The 24,010-nt window shown below is 34.6% G+C and overlaps 1 long non-coding RNA gene across 1 annotated transcript in view; it reads left to right on the forward strand.

Annotated features, from left to right (window-relative positions):
* LOC106975193 (uncharacterized) overlaps positions 1 to 23,805 on the forward strand; it is a 42,839-nt gene extending 19,034 nt beyond the window's left edge. The window contains exons 2-4 of the long non-coding RNA XR_001430273.3: positions 18,427 to 18,519; positions 18,622 to 18,737; positions 23,391 to 23,805. This is a non-coding gene — a long non-coding RNA (uncharacterized LOC106975193). The remainder of the gene's footprint in view (positions 1 to 18,426; positions 18,520 to 18,621; positions 18,738 to 23,390) is intronic.
* Positions 23,806 to 24,010: the final 205 nt, after the last annotated feature.

A 24,010-nucleotide genomic window follows, 5' to 3' on the forward strand; every position in this document is an offset into this window, starting at 1 on the left:
TCGCATGGTGCTTTAAGTAATATTGGCCTTCTTCTTTGATAAATTCCTTTAGTACTGTTACAAGAGCACATCAGGGTCCATTATTCAATTTGGAATCTTATTTATTGTCATGGTAAACCAAGAAAAATGCTATCTAAATGCAAAACTTAGAGATTATTTTTGGAAGTTCCAGCATATATGCATATAGTTTCCCTCAATGTCTCCAAAAATTTTAGCAAAATTAAATGAAAGCAAAAATTCAATTTAAAAGAAAGATTCCATTAATTGATATAAGCTTTGGAAGATTCAAGAAGCTGCGTTCAGAGTAAGCACCAATCTATATTTATGGAATAGTTAAGGAAAACAGTATTATATAATTGTAAAATAAGGATGCAACAAGTCTCATAGATTTTGGTATATTCTGTATTCTATATATTCTGTGTTCTGTATATTCTGTATGCTATAATGTCTCTAGATAAAACAATTTACTAAGGACTGTAGCATAATATATTTGTCATAATCATTGATCTTAACTGCTGCAACCTTTGGAGGGATTATTGGAATCTAACATTTTACTTCAATTTTTGTTAATAGAATTAGTCTCATCCCGCTTGTAAATGAAAGGTTGATTATAGGGAGTTTATATTTGTGATGGGCTTGGCTTTTGAGAGTGATGAATAAATATTAATAATATTGTATTTGGGTAACAATCTTCAAAGGATTAAACAAATGGGAATTAATCCCTCAATTAGTCTTCCTTCAATTAAAACTGATAACTCCCATTCTCCAAGAGAGCAAAGTGAGTCAAAGAAACTTAATCCTTTGATTCTGTGTGAATTTCATCACTTTCCAAAGAAACATTAAGCTGTAGTTTAGAAGAATGGGGATTTTAAAGTGCAAATAGATTTATGACTCTTGAAGTTAGAGTGATTTATTATTAATTACCTTCCTCTTATCCTTAAGTGTACATCAAGGCATCACTCCTGTGCTAAAATCCAAAGAATGTTTATATTAGATCTTCATTTATAATCAAGTTTTGTAGACTTAATTTGGGAATTGTATTACATAAATATGTATAGACCATTCAATTTAGCCACGTATTTTTGAGTATAATATCATAGATAGCAAGTTTAGAAAGGATTAATGTGCAAGACAGAATTCTGTATGGGAAAACACTTTCTTAATTTTGTCCACTTGGGGCTTATATATGACCTTCTAGTCCAGGAATTTATATTGAAATATATATTTGCACATATTCTGGTAATATGTGCACCTAGGGGTTTCATGGAAGGCTTAGGATTTTTTAGAAAATAATATGGTTTAGAATCACTGCACCCCATATTTTAGGAGAAAAACATAGAATTTACAATAAACTCTAAAATCTGTATGGTAGTGTCTGATATGAATTTCTAATTCCTTCACACTTAGGATTAGTGGCCTGCTGGGGACCACCTGTACCAGTACTGATAACAGAATGATCCTATCAGAGTGAGCTTTCCAGGTTTGGGTCCGTGATATCCTTTTCATAACACTTCTGTGGTTTGTGCTGAGATAGCTTCCTGATGCTGCATAACTAATTACAAATCATAACTTTTACTCTTATCTTGTTAACACTGAGTGTTGCTGAATGATTCTGCAGTTGTAAGTTTTTTTTTTAATTTTTGTAACGTTTATTCATTTTTGAGACAGAGAGAGACAGAGCATGAACAGGGGAGGGTCAGAGAGAGAGGGAGACACAGAACTGGAAGCAGGCTCCAGGCTCTGAGCTGTCAGCACAGAGCCTGACGCGGGGCACGAACTCACAAACTGCGAGATCATGACCTGAGCCAAAGTCGGCCGCTTAACCGACTGAGCCACCCAGGCGCCCCAGTTGTAACTTTTTAAAAATGTTTTTATCTCAAAACAATCTCAAAGTTAAAAAATGTTAAGAATCATCCAAATAGCATTTTCCTGGGCGATTTGAGCGTGAGAGGCTAACACGATGCTCCATCATCCCTGCACACTTTACTATAGAACGAAGATATTCTCTTATATAACCCTAAGACAACTACCCAGGAAATTTATATTGATACATTACTACCATATAATCCTTGGATTCCATTCAAGTTTTTCAAATGGTCTCAATAATGTTCTCTGTAAGAAAAGGATCCAGTCCGGAATCATGCATGCTATTTAGCTGTCATAATCCTTTAAACAACTTCAGTCTGGAATAGTTCTGTGGTCTTTCTGAGACTTTCACAACCATGACATTTTTGAAGATTATAGACATTATTTTCCAGAATTCTTTCAGTTGGATTTTCTCATGTTTCCCCATGATTAAATTTAGGTTTTCAACTTGAGCAGACATACCACAAAAGCGACTCTGCATTATTCTCTTTCATCCTGTTAGGTGACACATGGGTTTGTTCCGTTACTGATGATGTTAACTTTGATCACTTGTTTTTGGTGGTATCTTGCAGGCTTCTTATCATAAAGTTACTTTTTCCCCCTTTACAATTAAGTATTTTATTGGAGCAAGTATTTGAGGCTGGGTAAATATCTCATTTTTCGTTAAAACTTCAATTTATTCATTTATTTAAATCAGTGTGGATTGATAGATTCTTGTTTTATTTAATAAGTTGCAGTCCAATATCCTCATTATTTACTTTAATGTTAAACTTGTCCAAGACTTAGTCACTGGGTCTCCTTTGAAGGCACTTTTTTGTCCTTTGGACATTTCTCCATCATTTTTTGAGAATTTCTTTCTTTCTGACACATGATTGTCCAGGTTCACATTGCAATATTCCTGTCCAGTAATAGATTGAGTTACTTGTCCAAGGAGTTCTACTTTCCTTAAGTGTACAGTGATATTTAGAAACTAAGATCTGGGTGCTAGGTGTTCTCATTACTATTGGAGGTTGCTGGTTCCTAGCTGCCCAGTGGAAAAAGATAGGAAATATATTTATATATGTTACATATACACACAAATATATTTTATTATTTTTACATATGCATATTTATTTAGGTGTGGGGGTAGAGATATATGTTTACATATAGATTTATACTTACATCCATATGTAGTTTATTTATCTAGAATATAAAGAGTTCACATTAATATCTCCACTTTAAATGCAACAACATAGAGTTCATTCTAGTTTTTGCCCCTTCCCTATTTGTAACTCCTTAGTCCAACACTGAGAAACTAGGCTCTTACTATCCTTAATATCATTTATTTTATCAATTATCCTTATGTATCTAATCATTGCCACACCTAACCTGGATGTCCAGCTAGAATATACTTGAGATGATTACAGCCTTAGCTGACATCTGCCTAAAACTACATATACGGCTGCAAGTGAGAACCACCCAGTTAGATCCAATAAACTCACAGAATCATGAGAGATAATAATACATTATTGTTTGAAATGACCAAGTTGTGTTGTGGTTTCTTATGCAACCATAGATAATCAGAAAAATGAGATCAGCAGGACAGAAAAGAAGGACAGCAAGTACCAAAGCACCTAAGAAAATTACCTAACAGAAATTTGGAGGACGATAAACACTAGTATCTTCTCATTTTACATCACAGCTTTGCCTAGAAGTAGCCCTAATACTATCTAGAGGGCAATACAGACATATTCAACTACTTGAACTATCACGTTTACAAATGATTTCATAGGAATTGTGACTGCATGATCTACATAAAGCAAGATTCGTAAAGACAAATTAAAATAAGAAATGTAGAACTAGTTTTGTCTTCTTAATTCTCTAAAGTATCTTGAAAGGTCAATTAAATTGTACCTCATTTTTCTTACCTCGAAGGTCCTTTTTTAATCTGTGTATTTTGCCTTCCAAGGAGCTGCACTATAAGGTTACATAGAGAGTCTTAAAAAATCATGAATGAAGAAACCACACAGAAATTTAGTTTTCCCTCAAACATCTTTTAATCCCCATCTTGTTTTAACAGTAGAATCTATTCTACTGCAGCTTGCCTTCTCTTTGTGGCTTGGCCTGCTTCTATTCTTGGATGTTTGGAAGGCCAATATATTGCAAATTTATTGCCAAATGAAACTTTGAGCTTTGCAAAAGATACAGAATTCCATGGAGACCATGAGAAGGATATTAGAGAAATACTTAGATCTCATGTGAAGTCATTGGCAAATAAGCAATAAACAATGGGAGAAGAAAATGTTAACAAAAATAAGGATAGGCAGGGGTTTCAAAAGAGAATGATTGTTAAAAATCAAAGACTTAAGAGAGAGCTTTGCAAAGATTGATTAAGCATGTGTGTATTTGCAAGAATAATCCTCCTTATTATCATACTGAAAAAAAAACACATTTTGTGCAGATATGATATCACGCAATAGTACAAGTTTGTCAGTGAATTGCACCAAGAAGAAAACAATGTTCTTTGTCTTTTCTAAAAATTGAACCATGTTTGCAATTGTAAACTAAATTTAGTTAAATATTAGATTATATTTAATCACATTTTTATAATTTTGGTTTTATTTTTCAAAATAAAGTTCCAATCACAATCTTTTCCTCTATTTTTACAAATGAAATTGTAGTGTCAATTTAATGCTTATTCATTTCAAGTGCCTTTTCTCCCTATATTAAACATATTAATCATCCCCAGATGAGGAAGTAAAACTCCAGATTAGTAGCCTCCAGATTAGTAAGAAATAATTTTTTGGATAATGGTTTTCATTATCAGTTAAGGGAAGATATTTTCTTAAGTAACTCAGAGCTTGCAAGCAATGGGTAAATAGACTCTAATATAATAAGTTCAGGTATTAGTTTACATGAAATAAACAACACTAAGATAATGGAAAACTTCTCTCAGGAAAGGATATATTCAAAGGAAATTTTGCATTTGATTTTAGATATTTTAAGAGAATACTAAATATAGCACAAAATGTTAAATCCCACAGTCTTTCTACTCTCCTTTCATTCATCCAGGCATTTGGTTGAAAATAAGTGATTTCATCCAGGCAGTTGGTTGAAAATAAGTGATTTCAAATGAATTTTAGGCACAGAATTCTTTTCCCTTTTCTTCCCTTTATCCCTTCCCTTTTCCCACATTCTTTCTGCCTTAAATTCTTTTTCTCTGGAGCTTACAAGAAAGACATATATATAATACATATACAAGTATACAGCTGTAGTTGAATCAAGGGTTCCAAACCCAAAGTCAATTTATCCAGTCTCCATGTACCCTCTTGCTGTGTTGGCATCTGGGATTCTTCCATGATTCCCTAAGAATTAAGCTAAAGATGACTTGAAGCCACTGGACTATCTTCAGTGTTCTATCAGTTTAGAATCCACAATTCTATCAGTCAGATGATTAATTATGGCACTATGTGGTCATATTTTACAGTGTCTGTATCATAGTGTTTGCCGTTCTTTTAGAAATTCCTTCCTGTGGTGGGAAATAATTGTCAGATTTGTACTACATGGCTCTTCAATGTTTGTTCTTATCAACTGAATGAAAAGAAACAAATGGCCTAAGAAAGGTCAGTAAGGTTTAACTCCTAGGAATATGTTACATGGATCAAAGATGTTATTTTGATGTGGAATGGTCGATCGAATGAAGATACACAATCAACTGTGTTGTATACATTTTAGACCATTCCAAAAGCTGGAGAGAAGGAAGAAGGGAGAGGGAGAAAAGGAGAAAGGGAGAGGGAAAGGGAAAGTGGGGGGGGGGGGGAGAGAGAGGAATAATACACAAATTCAGAGACAGGTAAAATTTTACTGCTAACTAATTTCCTAATGGCTTTTGAGTTCCTGGTACCATTTCTTTATACTCTTGAGTGCCTAGGACTCTGTGAACTTTTCTTTTATGTTTCATAGACATACACATATATATAGATATTCCTTATTGAAATAAATTAAGTTTACTTGAAACCAAGGAAATTTTGATGGGCATACAGGCTTAAACTGGAAACAAGAGCCCCCCAGTAAGTAGTCTAAAGCATTTGTTATATATTTCAGTATATATAGAGAATACTTAAAATTCTTTATCTTTTGACTTATATATATTATACTTCCAAGGGTATTCCTTAAATGAATGAGCAGAGAATACAAATATTTTTGCACAATTTCACATAGCATTATTTATAACATCAAAACTGGAAGCAAGTTTAGCATTGAACAGCAGACTAGTAGCTAATAAAGAATGGAAGAGTCACGTAATGAGCAATTATGTAGCCATTTCAAATGTTTTCTAAGAACATTTAACATAGGCTGTCACATTATACAACCCTAGGAGGTGTGTCACAGTCTATGTAAATGATGTTCTTTAGGCTTTTGCAGTGTCCAGACGATACTTGTATACACAATACATGGCATATTAATGATATATTAAACATTAAGCCAGGTTTGACATTATGTTACTGTCAAATAAAAACACAAAGTAGCATTCACACAAAACTCTTTGGTATAATCCCAAATATATAATTTATAGATTTAAATGAATATATATACTATTCATTTAGATAGATTATAGAGATATATGTCAAATTATTATAAATTATCTCTGGATGTCGGAATTATGAATGATTTTTTTTTAATTTTAACATTTTCTTTTTTTTCTATAATGAATGCATATTGTTGGAATCAGAAAAAAATGATAATTATAATTTTAATGCTGCTATCTGTTGGCCTGTTAAACATCAAACACTGGGTTTATAAATAACAAAATCTTCTATTATATACCACATCTAATGTGCTCAGGTATCACCTTCATGGCAATTCTGTGGCTATGCTTTACATTAACACTCAACTATTAATTTTATTTTATTATTCAATACTATCTGAGATATCCACTTTATTTATGAATTCCTAAACTGGGCACTTTTCTCTAATAAGGATCTGACTAGACTTAAATACACTGAGAAACAAACTCACGTTTACTACGGTCAATGATTTTGTTGACATAATATATAATTATTATTTTGCAAGTTCCTAAACTATAGGAAAGACAGAATTCTCCAGGGATTTTCCAAATCAGTAATAGGCTTTGATTTCTCTACACTATAAATGGATTTAACCTCTAGATGTACTGGTTTTCCCATTTGCAAATGGATGATATGTAAGCTTGCCTAAATGTCCTCTGGGAATATGATAAAGATTGGTGTAATTTAAACTAACAGGAAACATTCGATTTAACTATGGCATAAACAGGTAAACAAATTTGTGAAATGTTTTAATACCTTTACAGAAAGGGACATATTAAAGAGGTCTGGGGACACTTGACAAAATATTGACAATAGTAAAGTCCCTCTGTGGCGGAAAAAGTGACCTAGCTCACACATTGAATACGTGTATCTTCTACCCAACACAACATAATTCTCCAGTGAGTTTCAAAGAAGGACCACAAGCAACCTTAATATGAGAACTGAACTGTGTGGGGCCAACCAGTCAGTTAGAACCTAATCCTAACAAGCAAGTGGTCACAACTTGGGTCCACACCCAAGCACCATGCCAATATCAAAGGATGCATTCCTGTTGTCAGTCTGCTCTTTCACCTTAAAGGTACTAGTCAAAGAAATACTAACCATGTATTATTAAGCTCCAGTCCTGTGTGCCCACTCATGGTTTTAGTATTCTACATATATTATTTCTAATCTCCAGAAAACTCTTTAAGTAGATTTTCTTATCTCCATTATACAGAAGAGGAAACAGAAGCACATAGATTTTAAGTGATTTGCCCAAGGTCATACAGTTAGTTGGGGTTGACTCAGCATTCAAATTCAAGGGTGTGAAACACAAATTGTTCTTATACTTTGATGCTTCCTTCCTGTTACTGAGATTGTAAGTGTTGAGACCCTCAATGTTAATGAAAATATATATCTTATCTAGAAGACAACTCATAGATGGCCAATAGCTTATTTCTGTTTGTGGATATGATATGATATGATATGATATGATATGATATGATATGATACTATATAATACTGCTTTCAAATAGCTTCCAAGATTTATTATTTTTCAAGTGATTTGTATTATCTATTACCGTATAACAAGTTACTTTAAAATGTAGCAGCTTAAAACAGCAAACATTTATACTCTCATGGTGTCTGTGCATCAGAAATCCAAGCATGGCTTAGCTGGCTGCCTCTGGCTTAAAGTCTTTCATGACATTGCATCAAACTGTCAGCTTGAAGCTATGGTCTTATCTGAAGGCCTGATTGGTTTGGAGAATGAGGAGAAGATTTGCTTCCAATTTCACTTGTGTGGTCCCTCACCAGGTGGGCCTCAAGTCTCATCACTGGCTCCACCCAGATAAGTGATCCAAAAGAGAGTAAGACAAAGCATCAAACACCAAAAACACGGTCTTTTGTAACTTAATCTCAGAAGTGAGATTCCATCTTTTCTGCTGTATTCACTTCATTAAAAGTGAATCAGTAAATTCAGTTTATACTTAAGGAGAAGAGGTTGCATCTTATACTAGAAGATGAGGATCACTGGGGACTATCTTAAAAACTACCTATCACATGATCTAACACAATTGCCCAGACAATAGAAGATTATGATATCTACTTACAAGTTTTCTATAACTCCAGAATTGTTGTAGTCAGGACTCTAATATTAACGAACAGAATGCCAATGTAATCTGGCTTAAGCAAATATAGGATATTTATCAGGTAATTCAAAAGTTATGTATGGGTCAAGCTTCTGACAGACTGCATTGAATGTTTGAATATTAGCAGGTACCTGTCTGTCTTGTCTCTTCTCTCTCTGGCCTTATTTTCTTCTGAGTGCCTTTATTTTCTGGCACACTCACTCCACATTGTGTAAAGGTTAATTCTAGTGACCCTGGGGGGAACATGATATATAGTGGCCACTATCTTTTTGCAGAGGCCAAACAAAGTTTTTCATTGGTTCTCTGAATAATTAGGACTATGGCATGTGCCATCCCTGGTGTGGGGTTGTGGCTACCCTCATATGAATCATATGAACAAAGTGTTTTAGGGAAATTTGGTTCTAAAAAGTAAAAGGTTACAAGAATAAGGGGTCATTTTATGGGAAGACAAAAATTTTAAAAATATCTAAAGAAATAAAGAAAAATAATCACAATGTTATAGGCTGAATTGTGACCCCCGCCCCCGCAAATTTATATGTTGAAATCCCAACACCCAAATGACTATATTTAAAAATAGGGCCCTTATGGAGGTGATTAATGTAATATGAGGTCATAAGGCTGGGACTTGAATCCCCTTGTCATCTACAAAAAATCCTGAAGTTGTCAGTATTGTATTTGTTTCCTGGGTCTCCCATAACAAATTACTACAAACCAGGTGACTTAAAACAAGGGACCAGAAGTCTGAAGTCAAGTTGTTGGCAATGTTGTTACCTTCCAGAGTACTATTCACAGACAGGTAATTACAAACAACCTGTTAAATTGGACTGAATAGGAGTTATAGGAAATTCCTTAATGGAAAAGAAAATATTTTGTCAATAAAATTTTCTATATAGAGTTCAAATGTAAGCCTCAAAGATTCCTTAATGTAGTATAATTTGTAATAATATCATAAAACAAATCCTTGTTAACTTTATTGAATTTTTATAAAACTTATGACATAAGAACAAAAAAAAGTCTTTTAACAATTATAACTAAGTACATTAGTTTTCTAGAGCTACTATAAGAAATTGCCGTAAAGTACGTGGCTTAAAACAGTGGAAATCTATTCTTTCATGGTTCTAGAGGCTTGAAGTCTGAAATCTAGGTGTCAGCAGGTGCCTGTTATCCCCAAAGGCTCTCTGGGAGAGTCTTTCTAGCATTGCTTGCTGGCTATTCTTGGCTTGCAGATGTATCACTCCAATCTGTGCCTTTTTCATCACATGTTTTCTGTATGTGTCAATATCCAAATTTCCCTTCTCTTATAGGGGCAGCAGTAACTGGATTTAGGGTCCACCCTAATCCAGCATGAATTCATTTGAATTTGATTAATCTGCAAAGACCCTATTTCCAAATAAGATCACATGGACAAATACTGAGGTAGGATCTCAACATATCTTATTGAGGAATACAATTCAACCCGCAATACTAGGTCTTAAGATTCTTTAAATAAATTGCATTAGAAAGGAAAAGAACATTAGACTCCCTTATTCCACTTTATTGGTTTCTATGAATAAACAAGAATAATTTATAGGAGGAAAGTTAAAAATCATAATTTTGTTAGGACTCCCACTGTACTAATCTAGTATTTCATGAATAAATCTCACATTGTAATTGGTTTCTGATTAAAAATGTACTGTCCACATAAACTATTAAAACTTACTTACCCACCTTCAAATTCATACTTACCAAATGATCTTTTCTTCAACTAGTGCATAGTCTGTAACTTTGGCATGGGAGTCACATGCTTAATATCACTCCACTGTGCTGAAGAGATCTGTTTAAACAAATCACAAAGCTGTGATACAGGACAGAACACCAAGGCAAAAACATTTCAGCTTCTTCTATTTAAAGTAATCATGGTATTTAAGAATGCAGGCAAACTACAGGTTGCTTCAAGTTTTAGATCATCATTCTCCCACAAACCTTCAAATCATGTTCTAGGTAAGAGCTCTGAAATTCCAGCGTTCACAGTGACGTTGCACCTGCATGTAGAATTCTCTACCTTCCCTGATTCGGCAGCTATTCTAGAACTGAGGATCCACATTATGTTACTTTTCCTTCAGCAAGACCAACAGTCTCTGATAATATTTCTCCAGGTTCTGTAAATTTGGGCTAAATTTTCAACATGTTAAATTAAAATGTTTTTGTTTCTTCATTTAAAATATCCAGAGAAAATTTTACATTTTTTTGTGTGTAAAAATGGAGCAAGTAGGTGTTATGTAATGGGATGATTATTATCTTTCTTATATTCTCTTATTTCCCCCACTCTCATAGCCTGAGTACCCCAGAAAAGAGTCTGAACCAAAATGTATATATTAATGCTCTTTGGTAGGGGTGAAACATTATATGCAAATGCAGTGAGAGTGAAGGAAAAAGGGAAATGAGGCAGGAGTGAGGAGGAGAAATGAATCCAGTTGTCTGTGATTTTACAAGAAAACGTAGTCAGTTATTATTTAGTCATATGGGATATCTCTGGACAAGCTTCATGTCTCCTAGGTGGGCATGGGGTTTGGGGAAAAGAATAATTCATCTGATGGTTCTACTATTTCTCACTGGTCACATCTGCTCCAGGGTCTATGAAGTCCCCACACTCCTGGGTTGTATGATCTAGCTCTTCTACAGAACAACAGAGAAACCATACCCTTTACAGTTTTGAACCAGCCAGTGGTTTGGAGACAGTGGTCGCTACCAGTTGGGGGGTTCTTGATCTATAGTGATGATGGCAGCAGTTGGACTTTATCATCCCCAGAACTGTGTATTTCAAAGCTAGGGCTGCTCAGGCCAAGAACAAAGTCAGGAAGTTGAGGTCTGGAGAGTACATGTCAGTGCAGCCTATTGGGCAGTACATAACAGGGTCTACACACAGCTGGGTTGATCTTTAAAGGTCATTTATTCCAAATGTGACTATAAAAATATGAGGAGATATTTTTGTCTTCAGTTAAAATGGAGTAATAAAGACTGAATTTACCCTCCCATTTGAGATAATTCCACCATAAGGCAAAGTATATAAAACAACAGTTTTCAAGACACACAGTGTCAGATGATGAAGGAGAGTGCGACCTGAGAAATAGGAAACAAAAAGGTGAGCCTAACAAATGCTTCCTTAAGACTTTATGGGATAAGGGCCGCCTAGGGTGGCTCAGCTGGTTAAAGCATTGGACTCTTAGTTTCAGCTCAGGTCATGGTCTCAGGGTTCATGGGTTTAAACCCTGCACTGGGTTCTGTGCTGATTGCACAAAGCCTGCTTGGGATTCTCTCTCTTCCTCTCTGTCCCCTGCACCCCCCCACCACCACCACTTATGCTCTCTTTCTCTCTCTCAAAATAAATAAATAAACTCTAAAAAAAGTTTCTAGGCTAAGAGAGATCCAGTAGGAGCCTAGTGTATGGAGGACATGGAACTGTGTGTGTAAACTGAGGTAGCTAGAATTTGCAGTGCAGAGTATCAGGAAGAAGAGAGCGAGAAAGAGAGAGAGCGAGAGAAAGAAAGAAAGAGAGAGAGAGAGCATGCTCCAGGAAGATACCCCTTGAGTATGCGACTGGTTACTAACACATGCATGGAGACTACTCCAGGCTGAGGAAAGTTTTAGAAGTAACAATGCCTAGCACTCACACAGGACTTGGAGTAATGTCTGTTACCACCAGCTGAACTGGAAAACCTCATGATGAAAGGGCACTGGGTAAACAAGAGACTTCCCTGAATAGTGGGAATCTTAGCCTTACCTAGAATTGCTCTGATTCTAACAAATATAAAATCAAGACCCAAAAAGAACAGGGGCACCTGGGTGGCTCAGTCAGTTGAGCGACCAACTTTGGCTCAGGTCATGATCTCATGGTTTGCGAGTTTGAGCCCCATCAGGCTCTGTGCTGACAGCTCAGAGCCTGGAGCCTGCTTCTGATTCTGTGTCTCCCTCTCTCTCTCTGCCCCTCCCCTGCTCATGCTCTGTCTCTCTCTGTCTCAGAAATAAATAAACATTAAAACAATTTTTTTAAGAAAAAAAATTTAAAAAGACCCAAAAAGAGCAAATTGCAAGTAACTTAAATGCATCATAGAACAAACCTCATGAATATTTGTATAAAAACAAAACGATCCAGAACTCAATAGAGTAAAATTCATGACTGGCAAAAACAAAAAACAAACAAAAACACCCCCCAAACCATTATACCCTTGCAAAGCAATAATAAAATATAAGCCACATTGAGGAGAAAAAAAACCCAATAAATTGAAACTGGACTAGAACTAATAAAATGTTAAAATCAACAAATGAGGACATTGATACTGCTAGTACAACTATATTACATATGTTCAAAGAGTTAAGGAGAGTCATGGAAGATATAAATCCACCCAATTTGAACTTCTAAACATAAAAAGTTTGATGTATGAGATGAAAAAAAAATCTGAATGCGATTAAGCAAGTTAGGAGACATTAAAAAGGAAATATTTTAGAATGGTTAAACTTGAAAATGTTGACCACACCAAATGTTGATAACAAAGTAGAGAAACTGGATATCTCATGAACTGCTTATGGGAATGTCCAATAATATAACTACTTTGAGAGATTGACAGTTTCTTAATCTGTTTAACATATGTGTGCAATATAATCTAGTCACTCCACTCCTTAGCCTTTTCCCAAAGAAAATGAAAGCCTACATCCCTACAAAGAATTGGGCACAAGTTCACACAATAGCTTTATTTGTAATATTCCACTAAAAAGACCAAAATGCCTATCAACAGGTTAATGGGTTGGCAAACTTTGGTATGTCCATGTAATGGATACTTGTCAGCAAGAAAAAGGAACGAACTATTGATATATGCTACAAAATGGATGAATATTAACATCGTTATGCTGAGTGGTAGAATCGAGACAAGAAAGCATACATACAGTATGATTCCAGTTGTATAAAACTCTAGAACATAAAAAGTAATCTATAGTGACAGAAAGCCTATTAGTTGTTGCTTCGAGAAGGGGGAGGAGGGACAGAGAAGTTTGAGTGGGAATGACTGCAAGGGTCTGTTGGTGGGTATTGATATACTCATGATCTCGATTGTGGTGATGGTTCACGGTAGGTACACATGAAAACTAATCAAATTGTATACTTTTAATATGTGCAGTATATTGTGTGGTGTTAAAAAAAAAGAGGAACCTGGAGAACAAAGGTTTCACAGGGAGTCATAGGTAGAACTATTAAAGTCATATTTCCTTTTTCTATAATGCATTTCCTTTATTCTTAAAAGTATTTGAAAACAACATTGATTATTAGATGTAGTGTCATGTGTAAATGCAATCCATAATAATTTACAGTTCTGTCCTACTTCTTCCAAAATCAAAGAAGCACAACTGCAACTGTTATTCACATGGATGTTGAAAGGCTGGGAGTCCACATGTTGATGGAGCCACCATAGCCATGGTTACAATATTGCTTATTGTGGACTCCATGACAACAAAGGATGTGCGATGAAAATTCACTAGTCTATACAGTAATATTCACTTCACACAGTGTTTGGAGTTTCTCACATTTTATCTTAGAGCCACCTGCAAGCTCATTAAACACAGATATCTGGGACCCATTACCAGTTTCTGACTGAGTAGGTCTGGTAGGGGGCTGAAAATTTTACATCTCTACCAAATTTACAGATGATGCTGATGAAGTTGCTCAAGGGACCACACTTTAAGAATCACTAAGATAAATGCCCTAGACAAAAAGACAAGGAATCCCTTCATGCAGTTGAATTTAATTATTCATTTGGGTTTGGATTTAAATATGTCCAGGTGGCAGAGAGCAAGCAAGCATCTGAGCAGCCCAGTGGAAATACCCCTGTCAGATGCTCATCCGTCCTTTCCTGTTTCCTGGATCCATTTAGCTCACCACAAACCTATTTTGTAGGTGTAGGAGTCACACACAGATCTTTCTACTTTTCAAATTTAAAATGTTTAATGGTAGCCAAAGGTAGCACCGTGTGCAGTTGAATCCTCGCAGAACCAATGAAGATCATTGTCCACTTGTAAGTTCAACAAGGTGTTTAAATGCCTGTCCTATGTCACACTCTGTGTTATGTACTTGATATTCAGTGGTGAGCAAGTTGGGCACGGTCTTTACCTCTTGGAAATTCCTGTCTATTGGAAAAATTGTCATTATATCAATAATCATCCAAATAAAAGAGCACAATTATGACAAATGTACAGAAGGAGAGCTGTAAATATTATTGACGATCAGTACAAAAATAATGTTCCTGTGAAGACAATGCATGTAATTCTATAACTTGATTGGATCTGTATCTGCCTCCAATTCTAATGATAATTTCTGATATAGTTTGCACTGGACAATTCTACCAGATAATTTTAAAGCGTATGGCACTCCACCTCCCATTTACATTTTCATTGCCTTTGGTTTTATCCCTGAATTTGTATCTTCTTTCTCTTGTAAGTTGATTTAACTTCTACCTTTTATTACTTTTATATTTTTAGAAGTTATGGTGTCAGTTTATTTAATGTTTATCTTTTCTTTGACTGATTTCATCTCAACCAAAATAGATCTCTTGTTTAATTTGTTATTGTACATTTGGAAGAGAATCAGATTTTCTGAGCTTCACTAAATTACTTCTTCTTTTATAAGACAAATGCTTCACAGGAGACCTGAATGTGAGTATTCAATAAATACTTTTCCTCCATTTCCCAATTTTTTTCCTTTATTCTTGCATGCACAGTAAGCTTGTGAAATTCATGAATGATAACTCTCAAAATTTTCTTGAAACCTGAAATTTAAGTATACCACAATGTTTGCATAAGCTTCTAGCTTTCACCTAAATGCCAGTATAGTTCCTCTTCTTATCATCTCACCTTTTAAACTTACATGAAGAGTTTTATGCAATGCAATTTTCACATTAAAGGGAAATTTTTAATTCCTTCTGAAGGTTACCGTGTAACTAATGATGAACAGAAAAAAATCAAAGTTGCCTCGAGAAGTAGGTGGGGAACAGTTGACCAAATTGGTGCTTTTTTTTCATTTTCTCAGGTCTCAGGACATTTAGAACTTTACAGCATCAGAGCTGAGGGCCAAACTCTCAGGGATCACAGCTTTGACAACATAATTGCCTGGGACATTCAAGGCTAGGCTCTATCACCAGCTGAGTGACTCACCAGCTCATGTAGAATACATGAGATTCAAATTTGTGACGGAGCAAAACTTCAAATAACTCCAAATTATGAATGCCAGGGTTGCTTGGGAATTGTTCATTCTGTCTTCCAGCATTTGTAAAATATTTATTCAACAAATTATAAGATCGTGGCCAGTGATGAATACCAAGCCTCTATACTTCATGTTCTATAATTACGCCAAGTTGTATAAAATCATAGACCTCAAGATCCTATGACATTATTTACAACTTGTTTCTTATTTCTCTGATAGCTACAATACCATTTTAGATCCTTATCCCATTCATCCATTTAATCATTTTTGACATCTACTATGATGTAAGCACTTTGCCTACTTCTTCATACGATAGGCTCTACTCACTTAAAAAGCCTATAGTTTGGGTAGAAAGAAACACAAACAGAGCATTACAATAAAATGTGAAGAGTACTGTATCACAGGGAAGCCCAGAAAAGAAGAGGAAGAAAGACACATCAAGTTTATGAGGTTTAATCCAGTAAGTTTTCCCATTGATTTTCCTCTCATTCTGAACATGGTTCATGAAATAACATCCTAAACATGTCCAGAGTCAGCAAGTACCACCCAGCATCTGTGTTTTAGGCCCCACTGCAGCTTTCATTATCAGCAGATCTGACACTTGCCTGTTCTAGTAAGTTATTATGGTTTCTATCAGGACATAGAAAATAGATGTGAAAATAGATGTGATAGACTTGGAATAGAATTTAGTCATGGGAAAAATGTCTGTTTTAGGTTAAAATATCATATCAAATAAATAGTTGCTAGGTGACAACATAGTGTGATTCATATTCTGCAAATGATATAGCTGTAAAAAAATTAAAACTTAGTTTTTCTTTAAAGCATTTTCTCATATTGTCTAACGATGTTAGGTCGGGGACTTTTTTTTAAATTTTTTTAATGTTTATTTTTGGCACAGAGAGAGACAGAGCATGAGTGGGGGATGGGCAGAGAGAGAGGGAGACACAGAATCCAAAGCAGGCTCCAGGCTCTGAGCTGTCAGCACAGAACCCCACATGGGGGTCAAACTCACAGACTGTGAGATCATGACCTGAGCCGAAGTCAGACGCTTAACCAACTGAGCCACCCAGGCACCCCTAGGTTGGGGACTTCTAATACTGTAGGACAAACACATTGACCATTAATTTTTTATTTCAGGAGGGAGTTACTGATACCCAAAGTCCCTGCTGAGACACGGTAGGGTTTTATGATGTGAGATTTGAGGTAGATTTTCCCACGACTTCCATCGTCTCAACTTACTCCAAAAAGGAAAAATAAAAACCTGTATTAAATGAATGCCCAAAGAATTATTAGAATTGTATGGTTCCAAACAGGGCAAGAGAGTAATATAAGTAATGGGAACATATGTCAGTAGAAACTTACTTTCTCTTTTCCAAAGATAGTGTGCCCCTGTAGGGAGAGACTATCATTTGTTCTTTGGGCTCGCAATACTTAATTCTTTGTTCTGTACTTGGTAGGCACTCAAACATTCGGCAATGATTATAAAAATAATGAAGATGAAATTATTTTAATTTTAAATTAAGTTAAATTCTAGGAAGGTTTTGTAATAAAAGTAAATTTAATATTTCTCCCAGCTCTATTCTTTGTTCTTTAGGACATTTCATAAGTATGTCTTGCCTGTTCAGAATGACACTATGCATTATTCTCAAAGGCATGAATTTTTTCAATCTCTGGAGTCATATTGATTTGGAATAAACATGTCCTTAAAATTCTAATTTAATGTTCTCAGAAAATTTTGCCATTATGGAAGTCACTTTCATATGTTCCTGTGAGAGTCAAGGGAGAGATTTGAATTTCTACTTGATTTCTTGCTTCTATTCAATTTCCTATCCAAGGTGTCAAATTTATCTCTCACTTGTGACTTTCATAGGAAGATATGAGGGCTCCAATGGCAGAAGGGAAAGGACTATATTTATAATTGTCAGTATTTTTATAGCAACAAGCTGCTGGATCAACAAAAGATAATACAGATTGAGCCATTTATATTCTTACAGCTATAATTTAATTTTACGTGGGAGCAATACATAACTTTTCTTTTATGTTTACTTAGCTATCTGTGTCTTGGAGCCCCTTTTTTGCCTTTGAATTGCCAGTTATCCTAATACTGTTTTTATCTTTTATTTTCTGTGAAAGCAGAAGAAAAAATTTTAAGTGTAATGACTATAAAAGGAAATGACACCTTATAAAAGGCATTGTTAAAATGAAGTACTAAATGTCAAGATTCTTAAAGCACAGGAGAAAATTTACATTAGTTTCTAATTATACTCTATCAGCAAATTAAAAAATACAGAGTCTAAAACTGGAATAAGTCTACAAGTGAATCAAAATTGCATTTAAAATGTCTTTTCTTTACCAGATGATCAAAGTACCTATTTTTTTTTTTTTTTCTGTGTGAAATGCCACCTGTTCTATACAGCTTTCCTGATTGGTTGAAAATGAAATTGAAAATTCTGTGCTTTTTCACATCCACCTCAATCATATCTTTTCATTTTGCATTTTGTAGTTTCTCATAATTTCTCTTTTAATAATCAGTTTCTTATCCATCTAGATGTACATGTCCTGTGACACTCTTTGAAGAAAATATACACGCTATTGTAGTAGATTGAATGCTGCTATTAAATTAGGTAATCACCCACTCTGCTTCTCTATTTTCCTTAAGAGTTCATGAAAACAAAAGGAAGGCAAATCTCCTTATTGACCAAAAATTACACTAACAATTCAACAGACGAACTTCAACAGATGATGAGCAAAGGTGAAATCATATAATTTTGATTAATCCTTCCATTTCAAAGCAAGTTTGACTAAATGTGTAGTCATATTGATCATAAAATCTGTTTTGTTTGATTATTTCCAGTTGCTAATTAATAAACTGTGGAGTTTAAAAAATAGAGGGGACTATAAATTAAAAATTGAGCTACATTCCTGACTTTGTACATGACCATGAGAATGTCAACTCTCAACTATCCTCAGGTGATTTATGAAGAAAGAAGCCTCTAGAATTTTCTGAAGATTGAAAGCAATAATCCCTCCAACAGTTTTTTTTTTAGAAAGTTAAAAGAGCATAAAATTGATATGCAAGATAGATATAATGACTTATTTCAAACTACTACATAGAGACACTGGTTAATTTAGCTATGTTTAATTGGAATTTGATTATTACCATGAAGATGAGTATTATTTTTTTCATGTGTCACTAAGACCATATGTTTTCAATAAACTCTTTGAGACTCACCTTAACAGTTACCGCATGAGAACAAAGAAAAAAATAAGTTTCATTTCTGTATTTCTCTATTTAGAATTATTTAGGAGAAAGGCCAATGACCACATCAAAATATAGTTCTTTGAGATAAGTACCTTAGTGTTGTCAGCACAACATGAAATATTTAAGATTTCTGCAACAGGAACTAAAATGGGCATTTTGTCACACAATACCAGATATGCCATTTCAGTTGGAATGCATAGTTGGAATGCATTCAGTTGGAATGCATTAAACACACCAGATAACCTTATGAAACTATAGTCTCATATCTAAGTGAAAATCATGCAAGAGTATCCATAAAACTTGTACTTCTAAAATTCTAGAAAAGGATTTATCTTGTTTTTTCATTATTTAAAAAAAAATTATTTTATATTTATTTATTTTTGAGAGACAGAGCGACACAGAGCGTGAGTGGGGCAGGGGCAGAGAGAGAAAGAGACACAGAATCTGAAGCAGGCTCCAGGCTCCGAGTTGTTAGCACAGAGCCTGACACGGGGTTTGAACATGAACCGTGAGATCATGACCTGAGCTGAAGTCGGATGCTCACCTGAGTGAGCCAGCCAGGCACCTGTCTTGTTTTTTATTTTTAATGTTTATTTATTTTGGAGAGAGAGGGGAGGGAGGAGCAGAGAGAGGATAATGTATGTCATTTTTAAGATCCCACTATATGAATATGCATTCCCTATCCCACTGCCCCACCATCTTTCTAGTATAGTATGCACACTACGTTAGCAGGAACAAATATTCCTTCCTTTGGATCTTCTCTTCAACACTCTGGACATTTTAAAATAACAATTTGTCTTCTATAAGACAAGTCATCAACTAAAATATACAGATATAAATAATCTATTTATAGACAGGCTAATTATATCAATCCAAATAGAACCAAAATTCCTTCATATTTGGACTTGTCCATTGGCAAATAAATGTAAGAAGCTGGCCAAAGTATAATTTAATCCCAATGGGACTGCTATTTAAGGAAAACAAAACAAAAATTCTTAACTTTAACCAATTCTCTTCTATACTCCCCTCTGGGCACATAAATAATAAAAACAACTAATCCCATAGGGATAAATCCATGTCCCCTCCCCAACTTCTTCTTCCTCTTTAATTAGGGACAAAACAACTAAGTAGTACAGTTTGAATATAACCTTGCCAGTATTTCTAAAATGTTACATAAGAAAATTGTCACTAGTATATTAAGAAGAATTCTAACTTGGTACAACATAATCCACAGAGCAAGAAGTCAGGCCTAGAGGGAAAATGAAAGGTCAAAGAGTTGGTTCCAAAAAATCTCCCAACTCTAATGAAATAGTTTGTATTACACAAGGTCTCCAGTCAAAAGCTACTATAAAACCTCAGTCTAAAAATTTTCAGCTTATTTAGGCATTAGAGAGCAATTAAAGCAGCCATGATTAGAGGTACAGATCAAAAAGAGAATGGAAACACACTAAAGGGAACTATACTTGTTTAGCTGCTTTCTCCCATTGAAACATTTACTATTATTTGCCATTTCATAGCGGGAGGCTCAGAGTTTAAGCAGAAAGTCTGTCTCGAGTGTTTGTCAAACTTGGGATGTGGTAAAAATATAATGGCTAAAAAGGTAGGTCAGACCCAAACGAACAAGATCTAGAGAAAATGACTTTGTAAGGAAGTGAGGACAACCTTTTTTTGCTTGAGTCATTTGTCAAGCATTAATATTTCAAGGTGTAAGAGACTGAAGAACTAAGAAGGAAGCAGGTTAGGAGGCAAAAAAACAAAAACAAAACAAAACAAAACCAAAAAAAAACCCTTTTAGCAGTCTCACAGCACCAAAAGAACACAAATTGGAAATTAGAATCTTCCAAGAAAGAGAGGCAATGGTAAAACTCAAATTTTTCAGGAATATGGGCAAAGTAAAAATATTACAGCTTCTACAAAGCTTCAAACCAGTTCTCAAACTTTATTAATCCTAGCTTAGACTGAGAGAATCTGCCCTTATACTAACTACTCAATAGAATAATTAAATATTCTTTGATAAAGATAATGTCACATAGAGCTTCCTGTCTTGGCAGTCTTTTATATACAATGTTTAGAATTCAAAACAAATCTACAATAGTACCAAATGATCAAAAAACAAGAGAAGGAATAAGTACTAGAAACAGACCCACAGATGATCTAGGTAGTGAAATGATAAAACAGAAATGTAAAAATAATTGTAATCAATATGTTCAATAAAATAGATGACAAAATAGTTTCAAAAAGCATAAGAATATATATAATATATAACATATAACATATATATAGAATATAAATATAAATATAAATATAAATATAAATATAAATATAAAATATTCAAATGGTAGTTCCAGAACTGAAGGATACAATAACTGAAAAGAATATTTGTGGGTAAATTACCAGAAGATTAGATATAAGAAAACAAAAATGTACGTCAGTAGAAAATAACCAGATTGAAAAACAAAGAGAAAAGAAGGTTGGTCAAAAAAAGAAAAAAGATTAGGAGACATAAGTAATGTCGGAAATGGTAAAATGCATATGTAGAAGAAAAGAGAGAAGAGGGAACATGAGACTGAAGCAATAGTTGAAGAGACAATGGCAAAACATTTTCCAAGGCTGTAGAAAGATATCAAGATACAGTTTTTTTTTTCATTTTTTAATGTTTATTTATTTTTGAGAGAGAGAGAGAGAGAGAGAGAGCATGAGAAGGGGAGGGGCCGCAAGAGAGGGAGACAGAATCCTAAGCAGACTCCAGGCTCTGAGCTGTCAGCACAGAGCCTGACATGGGGCTTGAACTCATCAACTGTGAGATCATGATCTGAGCTGAAGTCTGATGCTTAACTGACTGAGCCACCCAGGAGGCCCTCAAGACACAGTTTTACAAAGAACTGCTACTCTCCAAAATTATAAATACCCAAAACATCACATCTATGCACAATTTAGTAAAACTTATGAAAAAAATAAAGGGAAAATAAAATCTTAAAAACAGCCAGAGGAAAGAAAAAAAATTCCACATTATTTGACTTCTCCAACTAGCAGTAAAGGACTCTTATTCTTACACTTTCTTACATTCTTACAGTGATATATTTCTCTAACTGAATTCATCCTAATGCCCCTTATCCTAGAAATTCAAAAGAATTCAAAAATAAATGTGTATGGCTTGGTAATTTGAATGACAAACAGTCACATTAAAAAAATCAGCTTGAAGACATTTAATCATTTCTCCTTTTCCAGCCTGAAATCTTTTCCCTTTATAATTTTATTTTGAAATTTAGGAGGTGACATTTGTTTCTTAATTGGGAATTTTAACCTCGAGACCAACTCTTCAACTTGATTTGTCATTTTCTCATGAGCTATCCCCCACTGACGCACTCAAAATACAAACTTTGAAGTTCTTAAATTCACAGTGACCATGAAATTTGAATCTTTGTCTTTTGGTCATAATACCATTATACAATATTTATAAGGATGTAGGAAAGGTTTATTTTACATTTAGGAAGATAAAACTGTATTCTTTAAGTGTATTCTTATTTTCCTGTGTAATAAGAACTGTATTCTTATTTTCCTGTGTAATTCCCTGATGATGAGTGATGTTGAGCATCTTTTCATGTGTCTGTTAGCCATCTGGATGTCTTTGGAAAAGTCTATTCATGTTTTCTGTCCATTTCTTCACTGGATTACTGTGTTTTGGATGTTGAGTTTGGTTAGTTCTTTATAGATTTTGGATACTAACCCTTTGTCCGATATATCATTTGCAAATGTCTTCCCCCATTCTGTTGTTGCCTTTTAGTTTTGTTGATTGTTTCCTTTGCTGTGCAGAAGATTTTTATTTTAATGAGGTCCCAATAGTTCAGTTTTGCTTTCATTTCAGAAAAATGAAACCTTGCTATTTGCAGCAATGTGGATAGACTAGAGTGTATTATAATAAGTGAAATAAGTCAGAGAAAGACAAATATCATATAATTTCACTTATATGTGGAATTTAAGAAACACAACAGATAAACTTAGGGGAAGGGAAGGAAAGATAAGATAAAAACATAAAAGAGAGGCAAGCCATGAGAGACTCTTAACAATAGAGAACAAACTGAGGGTTGCTGGAGGGGAAGTGGGAGGGTGGATGGGTTAAATGGGTGATGAGCACTAAGGAGGACACTTGGAATGAGCACTGGGTGTCATATGTAAGAAATGAATCACTGGGTTCTACTCCTAAAGCCAAGATGACACTGTATGTTAACTAACTTGTATTTAAATTAAAAAAAAAACAAATACAAAGTAGCCCACCATGCTGGTTTCTATTTAAACCAAATTTGAAAGAAGAATCATCATTTCTTTTGGATTTATATTTTGTTCATTTTTAATTGGGACAGACTTTCATCTAAACAAGAAGAAACACGTGAACTACAACGGTAAATATGAGGAACAAAGACTGATGGAAGAGGAAGCAAAAAGACAATGGAGGAAATATTTTAGGAAATTATGGTATAAAAAGCAGAAAAGAGGAGAGGTAGAAAGGAATTATTCAAGAAAATATAAAAGGGAAAGAGTCAGTATTAGACATTCAGATTCAACAGATATTTTTGAACCTCTGTGGGCTTGCCTGTGTGCTGGGCTCTGAACAAAATGAAAAAGGCCTCTGCTTCCAAGGAACTTATATTGTAGTTGTTGTGTATCAGTTAATAGGTGGTCTGTATGAAAAAAATGTGTGAAAAGATTTTAAAAGTCATATTGTTTTTCTTTAACCCAAAATAAAACTGAACTTAACCCAGTGTTGGTTAAATTCTACCCTGAAGGCAATCACTGTTCAAAACAGCTGCTGTGGCCCCAGCTTCCCCATCCATTACCAGACAGCAAAAAAGGGGAAGAGAAAATAAAGCAAAAGGGAAATATTATCCCTTAAGGAACCGACCATACTAGGAGTCTCTTCCCAAAACTTTTAACTTCTAACTCATTAGTCAGGGTTTAGTCATGTTGAAACCTTTAGCATATA

The sequence above is a fragment of the Acinonyx jubatus genome, chromosome C2 (assembly GCF_027475565.1).
Source record: "Acinonyx jubatus isolate Ajub_Pintada_27869175 chromosome C2, VMU_Ajub_asm_v1.0, whole genome shotgun sequence".
Taxonomy (NCBI): Eukaryota; Metazoa; Chordata; class Mammalia; order Carnivora; family Felidae; genus Acinonyx; species Acinonyx jubatus.